Genomic DNA, 22,368 nt, shown 5'->3' with positions numbered 1-22,368 from the left:
TGAGGTGAGGTACAGTGGGTGGGACCGGCCCAGGAAACACTGGAGACCAGTGGGCACGCACTGAGGGAGTGCCTGCTTGCTCAGGGTTGGGCACTGGGCACTTTGCATACAGTGGCAAACAAATTAAAGACCTCGCTGGCATCCTTCCTGATTCCCGAATTCAGATTTTAAAATAAGGCAATATATGGAATTTTCTAAAAGTCTCTATTGTGATGAATTGTTCCTCAGAACTCCCTAACAGCATGTCTTACCAACCTTAACATACACTTACCAAGTTGTGATTTCAGACAAGCCTGATGTAAAGTTCATTTGTTTTATATTCCTCTTACTATATACAAAAGGAAACACACATCATAAAGAGAAGAAAGATGATTATTTGTTTCAAACGCTACCACAAAACATTTTCATAAAGTATGTAGTAGGTATTAAGGTGTTAGGTGCTTTGAGTACTGAGCAGTTAGCTATAGAAATTTGTCACCAGAGAAACTCAGCTAGAAAGCACCTTGCAGATAAAATCTGGAAATGATTGGATAAAATCATTAAAATCAGTAAAATGAGAGGATTACAGTGGTTTTCTTGGTGGCCACACAATCAGGATTAAGAAACCATGGGACTGGGAATTAGTCTTCTTGGGCTTGACTCCTGCTTTGCTGTGAAACAGTGGGAGGTCCATGTTAGTCTCTCTGTTAGTGTCTCACTGGCCCACCTCACCAGGGATAACAAGCATTATATATAATGATGAATGGGAAAGTATCTTGGAAATTGAAACTTTGTACTATTTAAGATACTGTTGTTAGTTGTTAATTCTAGTTCATAATATAATTTTTTTTCTTCTTCTTAAATAGGCTCCATGACCAGCATGGAGCCCACGGTGGGGCCCAAACTCATGACATGAGATCAAGACCTAAACCAAGATCAAGAGTCTGACACTCAACCGACAGAGCCACCTGGGCATCCCTAGTTCATAATATAATTTAAATGAGGCTCATTTATTCTTTGCAAATGGATTCTTTCCTCTATTATGATAATACTGTTGATAATATTTATATATTTATTTCAAAGATTTTTTTTATTTTTTTTAATTTTTTTTTTTAACATTTATTTATTTTTGAGACAGAGAGAGACAGAGAGAGACAGAGCATGAGCAGGGGAGGGTCAGAGAGAGGGAGACACAGAATCTGAAACAGGCTCCAGGCTCTGAGCTGTCAGCCCAGAGCCCGATGCGGGGCTCAAACTCACAGACCGTGAGATCATGACCTGAGCCAAAGTCGGACACCCAACCGACTGAGCCACCCAGGCGCCCCAAGAGTTTATTTTTTTAAGTAATCTCTACACCTAACATGGGGCTTGAAGTCACAACCCCAAGATTAAGAGTCAGCATTCTCTACAGACTAAACCAGCCAGAAACCCCTCCTTTAAAAAAAAAAAAAAGATTTTATTTTTTTAAATGGATAATACTCATTTAATTAACAGAAATGTGATTTGTCCACAGACAAACAGCAAGTAGCAGTGCTGCAGCTGGGGCCCTGATGAAGTTTGGGGAGATCTATGAATATCCTGATTCACAGCCTGTGGTACTTTCCTAGAGTCTTCAGGTTAGCTGCTTGGGGTCTCACTTCCTCTTTAATTATGTATAACTGGCTTCTTACTCTGTAGAGTTACTATTTCTGGCTTTAATACATCACACCACATTTTTACTGGTCATGGACTGTTTCTTCCCATATGGGCATCAGTATCTGGGTCCCAACCTATATCCTACTGATTTTATAGGTACTGCAGGTAAAAAGGTATCCCCTAGTTTATGTCTACATCCGTATGTACAGACCAGCCTAGGTCTTCAGGGAGGCTCTATTTCTGGTGGTCTGAGGAGCTGAGGAAATTGCCATAGGAGGTATCTTCTTGGAGTGACCACAGAGAGCCAGCCATGCTCTAATGGCTCAAATGGTTCCAGGCCCTCTCTGAAGAACCAGAATTCTCATCTGGCTTAGATCCCCAGGGCCTGCAGAATAGCCCCGAAACAGCTGAGGGAACCTTAAAACTGATCAGTGTCAGACATTTTCCAGGCTGAGCTGCATGGATCGTTAGTCAACTTTGGGGGAGAGTTGCAATTGTCATAAACCTTGTGCTCCCAATATATGACCCCAGGGTTCTTCTAGGACATCTCGAATATACCCTGGACTCTCTGTGATAGAGACTACTTGTTCGCAATTTGCTGTCTACCAGAGAGGCATTAGCAGCCCTGAACCTGACTCTGTTGTCAGGCTGGGGCTTTTCCTCAGAGTCCTAATATGGTCAGTCTCATCCTTGTTATAAGTTTCTTTAAAATACTTCATATTTCAAAGCCCAGCTCAAATGTCACTTTCTTTTCCTATAGGCTCCCAACGTGAACATAATAAATTACATACGTATATACATACTATACCATACAGTGCTGTGTGCCCATAGTACTTTATCCATACTTGTAGTGGAATTCTTAACACATAGTGTCTAAAACATGTCTGCCTTTGTGCTTAAAGGGAGCTATAAACTTCTTAAGAGTAAAGACTACATGTGACTCATTTGATCTATTTATATATTTGCAAGGTCTCACATCATTATTGGAACATTCATGTTTATTGCCTTAAATTCTTTTCAAGGACAATGAGATGGAAATCAAAGATAGTACCACTCTTTTCCTGATTAATTATTTGAACACATTTATCAAAACCTACTAACATGTTATACACCGGCCTGCCATGAAGAAGCAGTTATGAATAAGATGCACATATGATTCCCCTACAGGGAGCTTATAGTTGGGTAGTCTTCTCTATTGTCATGCCTTGTTGTCCCTGATAAATCAATTGTTGCTTCTGGTGGTGGTGAGCTAAGCCAGACTGTTCCTTCTCACTCATCCAGGACATGGACATGTGTTGCTGATGCTGGTGGTAGAAGCAGCAGTGAGCAGAATTGTACCCTCCCCTTCTGATTGTGTTCATGATAATTGTGGCATGACCAATCATCATCTACTCTTGCCTGCTCTCCCCAAAGGGAACTCTAGATAAGTTCCGTAGCAGTGGATAATGACAGATTGGATCCTGGGAGCCTAGGCTTGACATCCTGGAGTAAAAACTCTGGGTGGATGGAGCCAGAGAGTAAGGAGGGTATCAAATCCAAGAAGCCAAGTCCATTTCAAATCCAAAGGGCAAGCATAGGATAGAAAACAGGGGGCTGTTTTAGTTTAGAAAACTAGAGTTCAAAGTTTAGAGGCAATATTGGACAGAGATGAAGCTGAAAGGTAGGAATGGAGCTGGAGGTTAAGAGTTGGTTGATGTATCCAAGAGTTTTGCGGTAAAGAGGTAAGATGTCAATAATTTTCTGTTCTTGAGTTTCTCAGCTTGCTGAGAGATAAGGGCTGGGCTGTTTGGAGGGTGATGTCAGCTTTATGGCTGAATCAGATGCCCATAGTTTGTGTCCTTCTCCCAACAACAACAATGTAGCATCCATCAGAGTGCCTTTGTAGAAGCTGTGGGATCCAGTACCACATGCCACAGGATCTGGGAGGAGTCTTTGCCCATCCATACATCACAGAATAGGCATATAGATGTTGGTCCCAGCTGTGGACTGTGAACTGGCTCTAGCCCCTTTTGGGCTGCAGTCCAGGAGCCCCCATAAAACAGTCTTCAACAGTCACCCACAAACAAAAGAGCCAGGTTTCCAGTGGAGAAGTTCCAGCACACCATAGAAACAAAAAAAGCATGAGTTTGGATGCATGCAGTTTGGAAGGGGTGAGAGGAACAGTTTGATTTTATCTCTATCACTTCTACCCCAAGGCAACACAGCTTAGGGCCAAGAGAAATCTTCTTGGCCTTTGATCTCTCCTGTAGAGGAAAAGGAATGTGTGGGTGAGCATCTGGCTTCCCCAGCTGTGTGGGACACTGCCAAAGAGGCTCATTTTTCTCTTCTCCATCCAGAGTACTGAGTCATGAGCTCCATGACTGAGGGGGGCAGGAAAAGTTGGAAGAGCAACAATCTGAACTCTTGGAGAGCATGAAAGAGATGTGGATCCGACTGTGTCACAGATTCCACCAAGAAGACTGCCCATGAACCACTAAAAACTCTTTGCTAGTAGATTCCCTCAATTGGCCCATAGGTATCCCCACTGCCTCAATGCCCCACACTGTGAGTGCATTTCTTAGCATAAACCTTACAGGCCTGGAGAGAGTGGTATGATATATTCAAAGTGGTGAGAGAACAAAACCTGTCAATCAAGAATTCAGAAGGGTATCTGGGTGACTCAGTCAGTTAAGTGTCTGACTTCAGCTCAGGTCATGACCTCAGGGTTGGTGAGTTTGAGTCCCACATCAGGCTCTGTGCTAATAGCTCAGAGCCTGCAACCTGCTTTGGTTTTTGTATCTCCCTCTCTGCCCCTTCCCTGCTCGTGCTGTGTCTCTCAAAAGTGAATAAACATTAAAAAAAAAAAATTCAGAAAAGGAGAGATAAAGACTTTCACAGACAAACAAAAGCTGAAGAAGTTAATCCCCACTAGACCTGCCTTACAAAAAATGCTGAAAGGCGTTCTTCCAGCTAAAGTGAAAGGATCTAATTAGTAACATGAAAATAGGCAACACACTGGTAAAGCTAAGCATATGGTCAAATTCAGACTAATACTGTAGTGGTGGTGTGTTAACCACTTTAGTATAAGATCAAAGGACAAGAGAACTAGAAATAACTATAGTTAGTATAATTTGTTAATACACAATATAAAAAGAAGTAAATTGTAACATCAAAAACAAAAGGGGAGGGGTAGAAAGGTGGACCTTCTATGTGTAATTGAAGTTAAGTTGCTATAAGTTTAAAATGGACAGTTTTAGTTACGAGATGGCTTATGTACACATCTTGCTAACCACAAAGCAAAAACCTGTAGTTGATTCACAAAAGATAAAGAGGAGAATCAGCAAATACCGCAGAAAATCAATTCACAAAAGCAGGCAGAAAGAAAGGAAAAAAGGAACAGTGGAACTACAAAACAGCCAGAAAGCAATAAATAAGGTGACATTAGTAAGTTCTTACCTACCATTAATTATTCTAAATGTAGGTGAATTGAATCCACCAGTCAAAAGACAGAGAGTGGCTGAGTGGATAACAATACCCAACTATATGCTACCTACAAGAGACTTTCCACTTTCAGAACACACATAGGCTTCAAGTGAAGACATGGAAAGAGATATTCTGTGCAAGTGGGAACCAAAAGAGAGCAGGAGTAGCTATACTTCTATCAGACAAAATAGACTTTAAGCCAAAAATGGTAACAAGAAACAAAGAAGGTCATTATATAATGAAAATAGGTCAATTCATCAACATGTTATTACAATTATTTATGTCCTCATAACTGGAGCACCTAAATACAGTAAGCAAATAGAGATCTGAAGGCAGAAATAGACAAAATGATACAATTAATAGTAGGGGACTTTAGTACCCTTTCAACAATGGATATAGACAGAAAATCAGTAAGGAAACTCCAGACTTGAACTATACCTTAGACCAAATGGATCTAACAGACATATACAGAATGTTTCACCCAACAGAAGTGCAATACACATTCTTCTCAAGTGCACATGAAACATTCTCCAGGATGGATTATGTGATAAGTCACAAAACAAATCTTAGCAAATTTAAGAATATTGAAATCTTAAGTATCTTTCCTGACCACAATAATATGAAACTAGAAATCAATAATAAAAGGAGGAAAGATGGAAAATTAACAAACATATGGAAATCAATATGCTTGTGAACAAGCAATGGGTCTAAGAAATCAAAAGCAAAATTAAAAAAATATATATCTTTAAACAAAAATGGAAACACAACATACCAAACCCTATGGGATGCAGTAAAAGTAGTTCTAAGAGGGAAGTTTATAACAACAAAGACCTACATTAAGAAAAAAGATCTTGGGAATGCAAGCTGGTACAGCCACTCTGGAAAACAGTATGGAGGTTCCTCAAAAAATTAAAAATAGAACTACCCTACAACCCAGCAATTGAGCTACTAGGCATTTATCCATGGGATACAGGTGTGCTGTTTCGAAGGGACACATGCATCCCCATGTTTATAGCAGCACTATCAACAATAGCCAAAGTATGGAAAGAGCCCAAATGTCCATCGATGGATGAATGGATAAAGAAGATGTGGTATATATACACAATGGAGTATTACTCGTCAATTAAAAAGAATGAAATCTTGCTATTGGCAACTACGTGGATGGAACTGGAGGGTATTATGCTAAGTGAAATTAGAGAAAGACAAAAATCATATGTCTTCACTCATGTGAGTACTTTAAGAGACAAAACAGATGAACATAAGGGAAAGGAAACAAAAATCATATAAAAACGGAGGGGGACAAAACATAAGAGACTTGTAAATATGGAGAACAAACTGGGGGTTCCTGGAGGGTTGTGGGAGGGGGGATGGGCTACATGGGTGAGGGGCATTAAGGAATCTACTAATGAAATCATTGCTGCACTGTATGCTAACTAATTTGGATAAAAATTTTAAAAAATAAAAAAAGCAGAAAATACCCGCCCAAAAAAGAAAAAAGAACTATCTTTATCTGATTTCACACCATAAGCAACTACAAAAAAGAATAAACCAAGTCCAAAGTTAGCAGAAGAGGGGAAATAACAAAGAACAGCAGAAATAAATGAAATAAAGACTAGAAAAATAATAGAAAAAAGTCAGTGAAACTGAGTTGATTTTTTAAAAAGAAAAGTGATGGAGGTGTTAATTAATGCTACCTTAGTAATCACAGTATATAAGTGTATCAACTCAACGTGTTGTACACCTTAAACTTACACAATGTTTTATGTCAATTCAATGGTGCCCAGTCTTATGGGTGCAAGAGAAGAATTGTAAAGCGTAGCCCTTGTCCTTTAAGGAACCTATTGCTTAGCTGTGAGAAAAGAATCACACTTAAAAAAAAAAAAAAGAATGGAGTAAGATGGGGTTGAATTTAATTAAGAATCAGAAGACTAGAGACCCAAGTGGAAAGTGGCTGGGCTGGTGTGAGCTGAGGGCATGGGATGGCTTTATGGGCCTTGAGGCACAGGCTCATTCACAGCCATCAATTTATGCCACACAGTTCTTTCTCATGTTGGGAACCTCAGTGAGGTCTGTGCTCAGGCCACAATTTACATGAAGAAAGATAAGGTTAACAGTAGGATGCTCAGAATGCAGCTTTAGTCCATTCAACTTTTTTTTTCCCCCTAAAATACCTTATAAAGAAATCTCATTTATCATAGAAATATTCTTAGCTCTTATACTTCAACCATGGGAAAGCCAAGAGCTACCCAAAGTTTTTTGTTTGGCCTAAAAGTCGTGTATAGTAATGTCAGCTGCTTTGATGTTGGCATTTCACCACAAGTGGATGACACAGGTCAATCTGCCTTTGGGACTGGGAGAGTTTCCCAGCTCCACCTGGAGCCTGACTCACCTCATTGACCTCTGTTGCTCTTTTTGTGGCATGTTTTCCGTTCTGCTAGATTGCCTTTCGCTGACTAAAAAGGTGGTTCCTCACCACTGAGGCTTGTGCAGGCACGTAACTGTTAGTACTAAGCAAGAGCCCCACGTGTCCTGGTGTCTCTCCCCAAGTTCTGCACATTTAACACTTGCCTTTGTGTTAGGAAGCATAGAGTTCCTTTGATGCATAAAATAAGATGTTCTCATTAATAACTGGCTTCCCTGTCCTTGCTTTGCTGTCAGGAGAGAACTGGATGATAAAACCTATGATTTATTTGGACTGGCTCCATTAAGAACTGACAGAGTGATGATTTGATTCCAGTAATGCTTTATTCTTACTCCATGTTTTGACTATTCTATCTAGCTGCGCCCCTGCTGAAAGTGACTCTTAATCACTAATTCTGAACTCACCGAAGAGTATAAAACAGTACATGTCACCTAAAATCTCAGTGGAATTACCTCTTATCAAAAAATTTCATAAGACTTTCAAACTCTTTCTCAAATTATTATGAGATGATTGAAAAGTCCAGACAACTTACAGGTTCACTTTTTGACTGACTTACCGTTACAGGTGTTTCATAGGGACCATGCAATTGACTGTACAGTGATTAATTTGTTCATTGATTTTATTCAACGCGTGTTTATTGGAAGTTAACTCTGCCATGCTCTGTTCTGGGTGCTGGGAATGGAGCAGTGAATTAAACAGAAACCTGCCTTCATTTAGTGGAGGAAAATAGACAAAAAACAGAGGAAATAATGTGATTGGTTATTTGAGCATGAGGAATGTTCAGAAGAAGGACAAAAATGAACTGGGGCAGGAGATAAAGGCTACTAAGTTTGTGGGAGAAGAATAGGGAAAACATCTCAGTTTATTTTAAATAGTGTTGTTTGGAAACTCACTGAGAAAGTGACATTAGAGCAAAGACTTGAAGGAGGGTTAGGAGTGAGCCACATGTGTGATGGGGGAAGAGTGTGCCAGGCAGAGGATGCAATGGGTACAGGGGTCCTATGGTGGGAAGTATCTGCTACGTTTCAAGCCAGGCTGATGGTAACTTTAGAACACACAGGCACAGGGCTGTATGCATGCCAGACGCTGCTTTATATCCATTATCTCATTTAATCCTCCATGTTTCCCTAGTCCCCATTTCTAAAGGAAGAGACTGAGGCACAGACAGTTTAGATAACTTTCCCTAGATTACCTAGCTGGAAAGTGGTGGAACCCAGGAAGTCTGGCTCTAGCGTCTCTGTGCTCAGCCACACTGTTCTGCTGCCTGATATTTAAGCATATATTTGCAGATTTGAGGGCGCTGCTTATCACATTGTACTGTGCCACTTTGCTTTCAGGATAAAATATTTTCCCAATCTTAATAGTGGCATTAGTTATGCTGGTCTTGAGCCACTGGTTTATTTCAATTTAACGAACACTGTGATCTGTGACAATTGCTGCTCATGATTTTATGTGAGCCATTGAATATTTAAAGGTCCATTCTTTTTTTTTTCTTTCTTCATGTTGTATTTTTTTCTACCATAATAAACTACCTTAAATCCTTTTAGTTTTTTATGACTTTTTAAAATTTTATTTTAGAGAGTGTGTGCGCAATCAGGGGAGGAGCAAATGGAGAGAGAGTATCTCAAGCAGGCTCCACACTGAGCATGGAGCCCAACACGGGGCTTGATCCCATGACCCTGGGATTATGACCTGAGCCGAGATCAAGATTTGGACACTCAACCGACTGAGCCACCCAGGCCCCCCTTATATCCTTTTAGATATAGGGAATGGTGAATGAATAGAAATACATTTATTTTATTATTTATTTTAATTTTTTTTATTTTTAGAATTTTTTAAATGTTTATTTATTTTTGAGAGAGAGAGACACATTGTGAGCGGGGGATGGTCAGAGAGAGAGAGAGACACAGAATCTGAAGTGGGCTCCAGGCTCTGAGCTGTCAGCACAGAACCCAATGCAGGGCTTGAACCCACAAACAGTGAAATCAGACCTGAGCTGAAGTCGGATGCGTAACCAACTGAGCCACCCAGGCGCCCCTAGAAATACACTTTAAAAGAAGGCTCAAGGTACTTAGCACTTTGGTACTGAGAAGCACCCTGGGAAAAGCCACCTTCCAGCTTGGCCTTGCAAAACTGGGATTCCCATTTCTCCATTCTCCCAGCCATGGCCTTTCTCCCAGTGCTCACTCAGGGTTCCCTCTGGAGCTGACAGAAGAGTAAAGATGCAGACTTCTCCCTGAAACCACAGCCCTGCCGAATGCAGTCTATGTGGCAGTTAGAAGCAGGGACTGAGATCAGACAAACAGTTCATACCCTGACTACCACCTGTCTGGTAGCTGGGTCCTTAGCATCTTCACCTGTAAAATGTAGATCAAAATTAGTGTGTACCTCTTAGAGTTGTGAGGATTTAAATAGGATAATGTTCACATGTAAAGTGCATAGTACAGGGCTGATGCAAATAAGCTCTATGGAAATCTTAGCTGTTATTACTATTAGTTACTCCCTTAAAAACAAAACACCACTGGGCTTGGTTGACATCTGTCTCCATTTTATCCTGTCAAATGCCCCGTGGGGCCTCTCTGTGGTACTGGCTCCTCACATCTTGGATCCCAAAATGAATATGGCCTGTTGGAAACCAAAACAAATATGAATAGTGAATGAAACTAAAAAGCACAGCCAGATTCCAGCTTACTAAAAGCCTCAGCCATACTAAAGATAGGGCTTTGGTGGTACCTGTGTCGCTCAGTCGGTTAAGTGTCCAACTTTGGCTCAGGTCATGACCTTATGGTTCATGGGTTCGGGCCCCATGTCAGGCTCTGTGCTGACAGCTCAGTACAGAGAATCTGCTTCAGATTCTGTGTCTCCCTCGCTCTCTGCCCCTCCCCAACTCATGCGTGTGTGCTCTCTCTCTCTCAAGAATAAATACACATTAAAAAAAAATTAAAAAAAAATAGGGCTTTGAAGAGATGCCAGAGAAGAGAGCACAAGGAGGAGAGGTACTGTGTCATAAGTACCTCTGCTTTGTAAGCCGGTCGTTCTCCCCCAAGCCCCTTTCAATTGTTCAAGAAAAGTCAAGGCTTGTCACGAAATTGGCTTTGACTTTTTTAGGATTACTTCAAGTTCTGCAAGAAGAAAGTGATTCTACGAAAGAGGCTTAAAAAGTCCAATTAAATATTTCATTAATTGTGTTCGAATAAAAGAAAGACTTTTTCAAACAGCCTTACATGCTGTTTGTGGAGCGATGTGGTGCTGTGGGAAGAACATAGGCATTGGGCCTGACTCCCAGCTGTGCAGTCGCAGGCTTTAAGAACTTCAGTCAGGGCCATAGGGTCCTCATCTGAAAATGGAAATATTATCTACCACACAAGGCTGTTGACAGGATTAAGTGGTATGGCTGTGGGAAATCTGGCAGGTAACAGACTTTCAAAGATGTTAGTCTGATTTTTTCTGAAGCCTTTTCTTCATTATTTTACTTTGTGCCACATCATTAGAACTGCTTAATTATTCAGGATTTTTACATCTAGTTTGTGGATTATCAAAGCCCTTTGCTAATAGGTCTGTCTCTTGCTGACTTTAAAAATTACAATGTAACTGCCTGTTGGCTTGTCAGTTATGCGAACTAGATGATTCAACATCAATATTACCAAATGCCTCAGTAGAATGATTTTATGAAAAACTTTGAAACTATAGTTAATGGAAATTTATTTTTTTTATCTATGGACAGATTTTGCAAGTTGATAGTTTTCTTAATTTTAAGAGTTATTTTTTTCTGATGCTGCAGTGATCACAAAAATATGAAGATAGAATAAAATCACTCATAATTATTTTGCCCAGAAAAAAACACTACTAACTTTTAATTTTTTCCTTTTTTAAAAGTGTTTATTTACACATGAGAGAGCTCATGTGTGTGATTGGGGGAGAGGCAAGGAGAGAGGGGGAGAGAGAATTCCAAACAGGCTCTGCACTGTCAGCATAGAGCCTGACGCAGGGCTTAATCTCACAAACTCATGAGATCACAACCTGACCCGAAATCAAGAGTCGGATGCTCAACCGGCTGAGCCATCCAGGCACCCCTTAATTTGTTTCCTTTTTATATGCATAGTTCTTTATATGACTTTTTCCCACCTAAAAGTATATCATAAGTCTTTCCTGCATTGCTAAGATTTAAATTACTTCCATAATGGATATACTGTGATCTTCATAATTATTTTCCTAATTAAAATATTAAAATGCTCCAAAACTACTCTGCAAGAAATGTTTTGGAATGTCAGCCTTTGTCTGCCTTCCTGATTAGTACCTGACGATAAATTTCTAGAAGTAAAATTATTGGGTCAATCTTAAGCTATTTATTGCTATGTAACGTGTTCTCAAAACTTAAAACCCAGTCTCTTAAAACAATAGTAATCATTCATTTGCACACAATTTTGCCATCTGGGGACAGTTTGCCTCACCCCACATGATGTTACCTGGCTGGGTAGCTTGACTGGGGCTGGAGGATCTACTGCCTAGGAGACTGTCTCGAATGACTGACAAGTTGGTGCTGGCTGTTGGCTGGGGCCTTTGCCCTGCCCTGACCTAGGTGGTCTTCTCCATTGGATTCCAAATGGGGGAGGTGGAAGCTGCCAGGCCACTTAAAGTCTGGGCATGGAACTGGCACAGGGTCTCTTCCAGCTTGCTCTTGTGGTCAGAGCAGTCCCAGGCCAGTTTCCAGAGAGTGGTTAGACCACATCTCTTTCTGAGGGGAGTGACAAAGAATTTTTGGTCATATTTAATCTATCATAGTCAAAGAACACATTGTCGAAGGATCTTTATACGCATCACCAAATCATTTCCAGAAAAGTTGTAATGGTATGCAGTTCCACCAGCAGTTCTTGAGAATGCCCATCATCACACTAAACAACATTAAATACTGAAATTTTAGGGGCACCTGGGTGGCTCAGTCAGTTAAGCGTCCGACTTCGACTCAGGTCATGATCTTGCAGTCCGTGAGTTCGAGCCCCGCATCGGGCTCTGGGCTGATGGCTCAGAGCCTGGAGCCTACTTCCGATTCTGTGTCTCCCTCTCTCTCTGCCCCTCCCCCATTCATGCTCTGTCTCTGTCTCAAAAATAAATAAACATTAAAAAAAATTAAAATAAGTAAATATTGAAATTTAAAAAATCTCTATTCAATATGTAAAATGTGAGATCTCATTGTTTTACTTTGAATTTAGGTGATTATTAGTGAACTTTGATATGTTTGATAAAACTATATATTTCTTTGGGAACTGCTCATTTTGTGGGCCATTTGTTTATGTGTTAAACATAAATTTATATAAGTCTATTTATTACTGACAATAATAAGGTATATTCATTATAAGTATTCCTTTCATTTCTCTTAATTAAAAATCAAAAACCTTTCCCTCTTAATTGAGAAAAAATTAGAGAAAACTATTTCCTATTAAATTAACATGATTCTACCAGATCGCATAAATCTTTCACCTAATGAAATTAATTTGATTTTCATGAGAGTCTGGCAGCAATGCATTGGTCTCAAAATAATGGCATATATTATAATAAAATATTTTTAATCAATGTAAGTTTTACCTAACATGTCAACAGAAATCTAAGAAATCATATCATTTATTGATTATCCTCATTTTGAAGGGACTAAACCAAAAAAGCTTAGATAACTTTATCAGAACAGAAATTGATGAGTAAATGTGTTTTCATCCCTTAATTTTCTCATTATCTTTTAACAATCTCGTGGGCAAGCTCCTTACCCACTCTGAGTCTCAGTTTTTCTAACTGCAAAATGGGGTTATAATAATATGAGGCTCAGAGAAGATATTTGTGAGGGGCCTAGTACAGGCAAGGCCCGGCATGTTGTGGACACCATCATTCTTTGCTTGTTCTGTTCTTTCTCATGAACCAAGAAAGACCTTCCTATTAGAATATCAGAGTCAGTTCTCTGAATGGCTTTCCAGGCCAGGGTTTGCGTTTTGGGAATGCTATCACTTAGCTCACCCTCAGAGTCCATTACTCACAGGTTGGTGTTTCCACAGAGTGTGTTTTGCCTGTGGTGCAAATCAGGCACCTGTTCCAAACAGCACAGCACTATTATCAGGGCGCAGTGAGGGCAAATGTCTGTGAGACACTATGATACAGTCCCTTGAGAATAACCCTTTGGGAGCTTCTCAGAGCAATCTGGTGTCCAGTCTTCACACTCTGAGGGTTCCATATTTGTATTATGACTAATAATAGTTTTTACCTGCATGGCGCTTGACAGTTTTCCTAGGATTTCCACGTGTTTTGTCTCCTTTGATCTTCATAGCTATCCTAGGAGGCCTGCAGTTCAGGTCATATAACTTCCCTTTTATGCATGAGGAAGTCAAGGCTTGGAGGGGTTATGACTTGTCCAAAGTTACAAAGCTAGCAAGTGCCAGGCCCAGTATCAAATGGCTCCTACAGGCCCCATCCAGAATTTTCCCATTGGATAGTGTGCTGCCTAATTCTCCACCACGGACATTTTAGCAGGTGGTGCTGGGATGAGATATACACGATGGATTTGTCTCCCTGTCTTCCATTACATGGGTGGGAGAGTGTCATAGTCAATGTGGACTGTAGAGTCATTGTTGGATCCTGGCTCCATCTCTTGTTAATTATGTTGTTGCAAATTATTTAACCACTCTGGGCCTCAGTTTCTCCATATATAAATGAGAATAACACTGGTACCCAACTCATAGGAGTATTGGAGATTTAAATGAGACCATCTATGAAAAACACTAGCACAAAGCCTGACACCCAAATGAATGTTAACTAAAGCCCCTCTTCCTACTTGGTGTGATCAGAGAAAGTGAAAGCTTACCTTCCAACAAAATGTCTGCACAGCTGGCCTTTCACTATGCTTTGGACTTCAGGCATTGGTTTCAGGAGGGCTTTGTTGTAAAAGAACCATTTTCCATAGGCACCTGCCCTGCACTGCACCGAGCATCTCCAGCATCCTCAACCACGTTATCACAGTTAATCACACTGGGGACAGGTAAGTATTGATTATTTCCAAAAAATAAAAAAAATCACCCATTAACTCTTGTTAACATTTTGGTGTATTCTTTGTCTATCTTGTATGTCCTTTAAGAAACTGGAACTGAAGCTGGCACAAGAAGGGCATTCTGACCCTCCTCTGTCCCCCTGAAAGCCACACGGAAGTTACTTTTCCTGTACCCAAAGGATAGAAGGCACTCTTATCACTAGAGATAGGGAATTTAGGGCCAAGGAGGCTGCATTAACAAAACTAGTTGTTTCTTCACTAATACCCCAAGCTGAAACCCCTTAATCTTGTCGATTCTTCACAAATTTATCGTTTCCTTGTCTGAAAGGTATAAAAGTTTCCTGCTTTGGTCACCTCTTTGAGTCTCATATTTTTTATGGGGCTCTCATATGTACAAAATTCATTTTTTTCTCCCGTTAATCTATCTAATGTCAATTTAATTATTAGGCCAGCCAAAGCAGCAAGAAGGGAAGAAGGAAAAAGTTTTTTTACCCGTGTAGTTTCGGTGCCTAATGTGGAGCTCTCCACTGGCTGCAGCCGCTGAGAGGTCCCGGGACCTGTGACAGGAGCCAGCAGAAGGTAAGAATTCTTACCATGCCAGTCTTCCAGTTCTTTGCCTGCAGAGTCTGGTAAGTGACCACTCTAGAGTGGTGAGAGTTCTTTCCTTTTTCTAAATTTAGATTAGCAGGAGAGAAAATTTGTGTGAACTAGTTCCTCGGGTATAGCAACTCTGGTAAAAGTTTGTTATGAGCACTCTTGTTTTTTATTGATGCTTTTTCTCCCAGAGATGGTCATTGTTTTCTTTTGTCTCTTTCATGTCATTTGTCACAACAAAGAAAACCACAGAGCAGAACACAGGCATGAGTCCTATAAGCCTGTTATTTGAGCCAGCATCACAGACTGGTGAGTTCACAGCTCTCACCAGACCAGCATCTGTTTAGACAAGCTTTGCTGGGGGTCACCAGATAAAGTTTTTCTTTCATCTTGTTCTATGTCCTCAGAGCTTGGCTTTGTAACTAGTGAGACTATTCTGTTTGGTCACTGCCAGCCAGAAGATACACATACTAGCTTGCATTTGGTGGCCAGTTGAATATTAGGGTTCTGAGGCACTCAGTTACAAGCAGTACTTTCTCTGTCTGGCCATGCCAGTTCTTAGGGGAGTTTGTCATAAGAGCTTCCAGCCCATAAGGGGCCTTTATTGTCTGAACCTTTGCTGTCTTGTTAGTGCTGGAAAAGTCTCATTTTAGTAGCGCTTGTGTAAGTCTGTAGCTGGAGTCATCTCATGTTCTCATGGGAAACTGGAGACACCATTTTCATTGCACCATTCTTACTGCTTGTGACCCCGAGTCTTTGCTTTTTTAGGCTAACTCTGGGGGTGAACTTTCTGGGTCTGATGAGTGCTGCATCTTTTGTACTCTCTTTTGGGACGCCTCTTATGTCTTGTGTGCCATAAAATTGTTATTGATTTGAGTGACTATTGAGATGGGTATAAGAGCTTACTTGTCAGTGATGGGTCCTTGGAATTGGAAAACTTCTGTATTTGAAAAAAGTTTTAGAGAGCTCTCGTTCTGAAAAATTGTCCTATTCGTACCTATGGAAATATCAAATTAAAAAGTGGATACAAAGAAGTATAATGGTTAGCCTTAGGGACTTCCTTAACAAGATGGAAGAACAGAAATTAGACTTAGGAAAAAGTTAAAATACACATTCAACATAAACACCCCTTCTTAAAATCTAGCTCTATTTCTTCAGCAAATTCCCTTAGCTCGCCAAACTCCTCCACCTTCCCCACAAAATCCCTTTAACACCTGGCTACCTGTTTTAACTTCTCTTCCCCTACAAGATTTATAGAGAACACTCCAGCCTAATCTTTAGGTCCAGGGCATACAGGTCTCTCATGTAAATGCTGAAAGCCAGGAAGTATATTTAGCAAAAGCAGCAGGAAGTAAATTTAGCAGACTTCTTTTGCTGTCCTTTCAAACTGCCCCTGCTTTCCAGGTCTCTATGATCAGGCTCTGCCAGGCTCAGGCCTTCCTATGCAATATCCTTTGCAGATGTATTTTGGAATCCTCCAGCCCCACCTGAAGAATTCATGTCCTCTGGACAGCAACTGATCTTTTAAACTATAAAGCCCTTTTACCTCCACTTTCAGAAGATACTACCCAATTTTGATAGAAATTAGATTAGTAGCCATTTACAACCTCACTCACAAGAGCCTTGATTAGCTGCAAAGGTGTTCTTTTCACCCTTGATTGTACTGTAGTTAACAGACAAGTCAGATGGACCCTGGAGAAAACCCCTCTCAAAGAGGAAACACATGACCAGAATTTCTCTCAAGCCCTCCTAGGAATGATCAGGAAATGGAGCAGCTGAAGGCTACTGTTCAGGGGCTGATAGAAGCAGTAGTTGAACTTTTCCCACTAAGGGGAACTGGTCTAAGTTTGAATTGTATGTTGAGAAAGAAGGAGAGCATCCAAAGGCCTTTGTTGAGCACTTTATACAGATTTTTCAAAGGCATACTGCACTAAATTCTGAAGCTCTAGAGCATAGAGATCTTTTAGTTTCTGCCTTGGTAGGAAAATTCCTCCCTGATATCAAAAAGGCAAACTCAAAACAATGTGATTGGGTGGGCTAGTCAACCTCTAAGCATTATAATGGGAGAAGCTATCCAATTCTTTGAAGATAGCCATCAGGAAAGGAGAAAAAAAAGGAGTTGAAATGAACAATTCTTGATTTGCAATTTGGATATTTAGAGAAAAAAAAAAAAAAACACAACTCTGAGAACAACAAAGTCCACAGAGAGCCTTTCCTATTTGCCTCCAGACATTTTCAAATGTAAAAAATCAGGTCACTGGAAATGCAATTGTCCTGCACTTTAAAAAAAGAAATTTAGAGTCACCTGGGTGGCAAATATTGGGGTATCCTTGTCTATTATCTGAAATTTAAGGTAAATACTATTTAAGTAGGCTTCATGCCAAGCACAGAGTCCAACAGAGGGTTTGAACTCACAACCCTGAGATCAAAACCTGAGCTGAGATCAAGAATCAGACACTTAACTGACTGAGCCACCCAGGTGCCCCTAAGGTAAATACTACTTAAATTTCTCTTTTTTTAAATTAAAAAAATATATTTTTTAAAATTGTATTTATTTGAGCTCAAATAGAGCAACTGAGCATCTGACTCTTGATTTCAGCTCAGGTCATGATCCCAGGGTCATGGGACAGAGCCCCCCATTGGGCTCCATGCTGAACATGGAGTCTGCTTGAGATTTTCTCTCTCTCTCTCTCTCTCTCTCTCTCTCTTCCTCTGCCCCTTTCCCCAGCTTGTACTCTCTGTCTCAAATAAATAAAATGAAATATATATATATATTTTTTAATTTAAAAAAAGAGAGAAAAATTTAAGTAGTATTTACCTTAGGGGCACCTGGGTGGCTCAGTCAGTTAAGTGTCTGATTCTTGATCTCAGCTCAGGTCTTGATCTCAGGGTTGTGAGTTCAAGCCCTCTGTTGGACTCTGTGCTTGGCATGAAGTCGACTTAAATAGTATTTACCTTAAATTTCAGATAATAGGCAAGTATACCCCAAAATTCCTGAGATAAAACTTGCATTCTTTCTCTGTCCCTTGAAGATGTGTGTCTTACCATATCTTTGAAATGTAAACACTATAGGGATAACTAAAACACTGTTCATAATCACGTGAGACTGAAGGAAATAAGTGTGTGTAGGAGGTTTTTAAAAATACAATGTGCAATGAAATCTCCCGTGTTCAAACTCTAGTCTACAGCTTTCATAAGATTACTTGTCAAGGGCAAATACAAATCTTAAAAGTCTTCTCCACAAATAGTAAAAAAATTAGCCACATGAGTGGGTAAACTTACCTTATTCCAACTGCCAGAAATACAATTTGGATCCAACTGTTATTTGTAAACTAGTGAGTTTTGTATTATTGTACCTGATTCATGGCTAAAATTTTAGAGTGAAAGCTCTAAGTTCTCAGTTTGTGTCTGCCCTCTGTGTTAATTTATGTATGTTTATCCACATATGTTATAAATGTGTGATTGATGTTTCCTGTCTCCAAATGGTGTTACCAAAATTAATTTGTAGTAAACCCCTATTTAATTGGCTTAAAGAAAGATAAGCACTTATCAAATTAAATATTTCTAAACTCTCTGAAGTGTAATAGAAATCAACCCACGTACTCTCAATTTCATGTCATCTGGGGTAGCTTTGGTAAATAAAACCTAGTTTAAGTTAGTTGGTGTAATTAAAAAAATGAATGTCTTTAGAGTTATTGGCATTTAAAAACAGTTAATGGTACTGTATTTTAGGCTTACTAAAAGTCAAATAAGCTCATGCTATCCCTGTTACAAAATTTGTCAGCAAGAAAAATAAGTTAAGATGATGGCTAGCTGCTTTAAAGTCTTATGAAATTTTCAGTAATCTAAATATGATTATTAAGAATAAGTGAATTAAATAAATGTAAGGAAGATAAAAATTTTTAAGTGAACTTTCAATAATAATCATTAAAAAATTTTTAAATATTTATTTATTTTTGAGAGAGAGACAGAGTGTGAGTTGGGGAGGGGCAGAGAAAGAGGGAGACACAGAATCTGAAGCAGGCTATAGGCTCTGAGCTGTCTGCACAGAGCCTGATGCGGGGCTCAAATTCACGTACTGTGAGATCATGGCCTGAGCTGAAGTTGGATGTTTAATCGACTGAGCCACCCAGACACCCCAACAGTAATCATTTTTTAATGATACGTCTATGTAAATTTTCTTAAATCTCTTTGGCAACTTAAACCCTCAGAGTTTTGCTAAGTTAAGTATAAATGATGGAAATTCATTGAATATCTAGGTCATTTCTAAGTAAGGTAAAATACAGAAACATTAATTATTGAACATAGGTTTATATACTTTTGGCTTCTTATTGCAGAGGTACTAAACATATTTGGATCTACCAATAAACATGTCTTATTTCACATTAAAAAAATTGTACTTCAAGAAAACATATGCTTCTAGAGGTTATGAAATGCTTAATGGGTTTGACAATCTACAGAATACTGGTATAATAGTTCACAATTGCTTACTTAGTTTTCACTAAAAATAAATGTTTCTAACAGTTAAGAATTCTAATTAATATATAAAATAGTAAGGAAAAGAAAACTATGCAAGCAAAGAAAGATGTGTTTTGGCTAAGAAAAGGTATGAGACATGGAGATGTATTTTTGTTAAGGGAAAAAGTAGTATAATAGCTCATTGCTTAAGAGAAAAAGAAATAGAGAGAAGGAAAGACAATTTTTCCTGTATGGTCATGCTAGCTAAAATTGAATATATTTATTATAAGCGTTTTTTGAAATAAGGTCTAATATCAATAGTGTACTTATGTAAAAAAACACTTAAATTTCTTTTGTCTGCTAACAGGACAGTTTTCTTGGACTATTGGTCTGCTTTTGATAAGAGTGTAGAAGGTTTTTCTTTATCCTTTAAGAAATCTGCCTAGAAGGCAAAGATTTTGTGTTTTAATTTCCTCACGTTATGTTCCCTTTATGAGGTCTTTGATTACTTAAAACAGAGTCTTCTCTATTAAAAGAACTAAATTTTTTCCTACTATGTAACTTTCTGTATTTTCCTGCAAAGTCTTTAGTTGTTTTTAGTTGTCACTTTGGTTAAATGAATAACTTAATATTGTTCCACACTAACCTGTGATACTTTAATCAAATGTTTAAAACCTACTGATATTTTTGACAAACTTTTCCCAAATCAAATTCATTTTTTTTTAAGTTTATTTATTTATTTTGAGTGGCGTGGAGAGCAGGGGGGTTGAGAGGCAGAAAGAGAGGGAGAGAGAGAAAATCCCAAGCAGACTCTGCATCTGCAGTATGGAGCCTGACATGGGGCTCAAGCCTGGGCTCGAACACATAAACCTCAAGATCATGACCTGAACTGAAACCAAGAGTCAGATGCTTAACCCACTGAGGCACCCCTGCCCCAATCAAACTCTAAGTGAAGTCTTTTTGACCTTGAGCTTACTTTGGGATTTTGTAGAGGGTCCCTGGACCATCTTGAAAGATATATTTTCTCTCCTTGTAAAGAAGAGAGTTGATAAACTAATTGGAATTATTTGATATGTTAAATTACATTGGAAGCATTATTAAATCAGAAGTGATGTTAAATCTTCTTTGTGTTGTATTTGTATGGATATAGATTATTATTATTTAAAGTTTATTTATTTTGAGAGAGAGAAGGAATGAGAGAGGGAACACATGGGAATGGGTGGGGAAAGAGCAGAGAGAGAAGGAGAGAGAGCATCCCAAGCAGGCTCTATGCTGTCAATGCGGAGCTGGGCATAGGGCTTCAACTCACTAACCATGAGATCCCACACTTGAGCTGAAATCAAGAGTCTCAATGCTTAGCTGACTGAGTCACCCAGGTGCCCCTGTATGGATAGGTATTATTAATATATGTTCCAGAAATTGCAGGGGCGCCTGGGTGGTTCAGTCAGTTTAATGTTCCACTTCAGCCCAAGTCATGACCTCACACTCCGTGAATTCAAGCCCCGCATCGGGCTCTGTGCTGACAGCTCAGAGCCTGGAGCCTGCTTCCGATTCTGTGTCTCCCATGTCTCCCTCTCTCTCTGTCCCTCCCTTGCCCATGCTCTGTCTATCTCTCAAAAATAAACATTAAAAATTTAAAAAATATATACATATATGTTCCAGAAATTGTATAAAATTTTTAAAAATATGATAGGTAATGTTATTAGTCATAATTGCATTTATCATCTTAAAATGTGTCATAGAAATAAATTACCTTGTTGATTGCATCATAAAAAATTCTCATCAGATCTTTTACTATGGCCTTTTAAAAGCCTTCTGTCTTTATAGACAGTTATTATTTTAGTCAGATGCTTTTGCAAAAGTGTTCCTGCAAAAATGCTTCATCTTCAACGAGATTCACAGAAAGGACTCTAACAATTACAGGTTTCTGATTACTTTTAGATAATACCACTGAACTGGGTAAGAATTTATAGAATTCTTATGGAGAAACTAGAGGCTTCATAAAACTGCTAACAAAACATCAAGATCAACAAAATTAATTATATGGAAATGAATAAACTGATGAAGATGATTATAACTTTTTATGACTTTTGTTTGAAATATTGCTGGTTCTTTACTGTTTTGTTTTTCCAGATTTAAGGAAACCTTTTTCTCTTTTCTCCTAAGCTATCAGCAATTTGGTAAAGTATACCTTTGTGACAAAGATGAAACAATTACTTTTTCTCCTTACCTGATCCCTCCAGTATTTGAAAACTTTTAGTGAGTATTCTTATTTTCATGGCAATATAGTTATTTGCATAAGTTCAGTAAAAATCTATCTTCTCATAACATAATTGGAAATAGTGGTTATATTATTAAGGCTTTAACGGGCTTTTACATTTGAGAGAGATGCCCATAGACCGGGCAGCTTTAAAGAACTAAAAGCAGCTTTGGGGTGCCTGGGTGGCTCAATCGGTTAAGCGTCCAACTTTGGCTCAGGTCATGATCTCACAGGTTCATGGGTTCAAGCCCCATGTCAGGCTCTATGCTGACAGCTCAGAACCTGAAGCCTGCTTTGGATTCTGTGCCTCCCTCTCTCTCCTCTCCTCCCCTACTTGCACTCTGTTTGTCTCTCTCTCTCTCAAAAATAAATAAAAAAAACCACAAAATACAAAAAAAGCAGCTTTAAGGAACTAATCACATTGTTCCTTAAAAATATGGTTAATGAATCATACTGACTTTATTGGGGTCAATAAAGCCCCCTTATCAAAAACAGCCTGATGCCTTACTTATAGGGTACCCAAAACCCTAT

General features: G+C 39.2%; 1 long non-coding RNA gene across 1 annotated transcript; it reads left to right on the top strand.

Moving 5' to 3' along the window:
- Positions 1-1,264: 1,264 nt before the first annotated feature.
- LOC111562276 lies at positions 1,265-17,542 on the top strand. The gene is made up of 3 exons (XR_006585303.1): positions 1,265-1,595; positions 14,442-14,516; positions 14,973-17,542. It is a non-coding gene; the product is annotated as an uncharacterized LOC111562276 (long non-coding RNA).
- Positions 17,543-22,368: the final 4,826 nt, after the last annotated feature.

The sequence above is a fragment of the Felis catus genome, chromosome C2, assembly GCF_018350175.1.
Source record: "Felis catus isolate Fca126 chromosome C2, F.catus_Fca126_mat1.0, whole genome shotgun sequence".
NCBI lineage: Eukaryota > Metazoa > Chordata > Mammalia > Carnivora > Felidae > Felis > Felis catus.
This window is presented reverse-complemented; position numbering and strand designations above follow the sequence as displayed.